Here is a 2,802-nt window from a genome sequence, read left to right on the forward strand (position 1 = left end):
GACATGTAAGTTTAAACCCACTAGATTTAATATGTAAAATATTTAATTGAAATATAGAGATGAATAACAGAAATAAGGTTCAAACTCAGAACCTCTGTTTCTATTGGCTTCTCTGACAATTTTTTTTTTTTTTTCAAACTACCACTACAAAAAAATAAATTTTTGCTAACTTACATTTTCTAACATGTCAGGTGGTTTGACACGTCAAAAAATTTTCTTGACGGGTCGGTTTTGACGTGTCTTAGGCGTTAAGATTATAGATGTCAGAAATGGAAAATTTCTGTCGTATTAAATTTAACACGTCAGAATTTTTTGACGTGTGAAAATTGGCACGTTAGGAAAATTTTCTGACGTGTCACTTTCTGACACGTCAAAAATTTACTGACGTGTCAAATATTGACACGTTAGTAAATATATTTGACATGCCAGTAAATCCTGACATGTCATATTCAACACTTTTGGCACGTCAAAAAAAAATTTATTGACGTTCCAAAAAGGGTACTATTTGCCACGTCACAAAATTGCCTTTTTTTTGTAGTGTACAAATTTCAACGGAGTGACGTATCAGGAGAAAATGGCCTTCAAGTTCCTCAATTGTCTTGCCTCTATATAAGGTACTAGCTCTTTATATTTTGAAAACCAAGTGTTTAGTTATTTCCTTTCCTCCCCTCCATGGCTTCATTATCTGCAATGAAGAAGAAACCTTTTGTGGCTGCTATTTTGCTATTTCTTGGGCTGTTACGTAGCCTAGAACAAATAGGTTTCTCTCTCTGTCTCTGTCTATATATATAGATATATATACTACAAGAATTGTGAGAATATATATATATATATGGAAAAAGTACACTTTACTCCTCCAAAGTTTGAAGCGATTTTCAATTCGATCTCTAATGTTTCAATTTTTACAATACACCCCTCAAACTTTCAAATTTTTGCAAGTCGACGAATTTTATCCCAAAATTCCTATATTGCCCTTATTTTTTTATTTTATTTTTTATAAAAAAAAATTGGGGGTACAAAAATGGACAGATGGCCATAGCCACCCCGAATATATATATATTAGTTTTTTATAAAAAAAATAAAAAATTAGGGGCAATATTAGAATTTTGGGATAAAATTGATCGAATTGCAAAAATTTAAAAGTTTGGGAGGTGCATTGCAAAAATTGAAACATTGAAGGTTGAATTGAAAATCACTTCAAACTTTGGGGACTAAAGTGTAATTTTTCCCATATATATATATATATAGCTAGCCTCTCTTGGCTCAACAATGAAAATGGAGTATATTTCAATCATATTTTGATTTAGAAAGAAGTTGTAATATGTTATATTGCTTTCTTTGAATTACCCATTAAGTCTTTGCTCAATACGTCCCCAAGAGGTAGTTCAATCGGCTAGAACCATGCCTAATGAAGCAGAGGTCACTAGTTCGAATCCCCCTTCCCCTTCTTGCGCGGACATATCAAAAAAAAAAAAAAAAAAAATCTTTGCTCAATACAATGCATGCAGGTGCACAATCATTGGGTGTTTGCTATGGAGGAAATGGCAATGCGAACAATTTACCACCTGAGTCAGAAGCTGTGAGTCTCTGCAAAACATACGGCATTGGAAGGATGCGCATTTACTCTCCATACCCAGAAATTATCCAGGCTCTTAGAGACTCCAACTTAGAAATCATGGTTGGCGTCCCTAATGATTGCCTTCAAGCCCTTTTTGAGCATTCAGCTACAGCTGATTGGGTCCAGAGAATATAAAAGACTATTCTTCTAATGTAATGTTCAAATACATTTATGTTGGAAACGAAGTAAATCCAAGCAGCCCAACAGCCCAGTTTGTTCTTCCTGCCATGCAAAACATTTACAAAGCAATTGCAGATGCTGGTCTACAAAACCAAATCAAGGCCTCAACTGCTGTGGACACAAATTTGTTGGGTGTTTTTGATCCTCCATCAGCAGGTGATTTCAGTGAGAATGCAAGACAATTCATGGAACCAATCATTGGTTTCTTGGTTAGTAATGGAGCACCACTCCTTGCCAACATTTACCCTTATTTCAGAGTTAAATACAACAACCAATCAGTCCCTTATGCCTTATTTACTGCACCAGGGACTGTAGTACATGATGGTCAATTGGAGGACCAAAATCTGTTTGATGCCTTGATGGATGCTTTGTATTCTGCTCTTGAGAAAAAATGGAGGAAGTTTGGCAATTGTTGTGTCAGAGAGTGGCTGGCCATCTGGTGGTGGTGCTGTGGAAACTGTTGAGAATGCTGGCACCTATTATAGGAATTTGATTAATCATGTGAAGAAAGGAGGGACTCCAAAAAGGCCTGGAAATGCTATAGAAACTTATTTGTTTGGCTTGTTTGATGAGAACCTGAAGACTGAGGATATTGAGCAACATTTTGGCCTATTCTACCCTAATAAACAGCTCAAGTATAATATTAGTTTCACTTGAAAGTGATGCAATGTATTAGAAGCCTCTTGTATTTACTGTTTTAAATAAGAGTGGCTTTTGCAAATCTGCCCTAGCTGGCATTGTATTAAAGTCATATTCTTCTAATAAATAAAGTAACTTACTCAACTGATTGTGGTTGGATTGTAAACTGGAAATTCGATTGAGATGATGGAATTGTAAAAATTGGAAATGAATTGGAAGAAAATAGGACTCCACTTTGGGTAGGAGTTGACGACCTACAATTTGTTTGATGAAATTACTGACCGACTCCCCCTAGCTCTTTTCACTTGTTTTTATAGAAGATGATCACCTGATCCCTTATTCGACTAAGAGCTTGTTTGAAATTG

At 35.4% G+C, this 2,802-nt stretch overlaps 1 pseudogene; it reads left to right on the forward strand.

Moving 5' to 3' along the window:
• Positions 1-672: 672 nt before the first annotated feature.
• On the forward strand, positions 673-2,455 carry LOC132187899 (glucan endo-1,3-beta-glucosidase-like; annotated as a pseudogene).
• The last annotated feature ends 347 nt before the right edge of the window (positions 2,456-2,802 follow it).

The sequence above is a fragment of the Corylus avellana genome, chromosome 6 (genome assembly GCF_965113065.1).
Source record: "Corylus avellana chromosome 6, dhCorAvel1.hap1.2, whole genome shotgun sequence".
Classification (NCBI taxonomy): domain Eukaryota; kingdom Viridiplantae; phylum Streptophyta; class Magnoliopsida; order Fagales; family Betulaceae; genus Corylus; species Corylus avellana.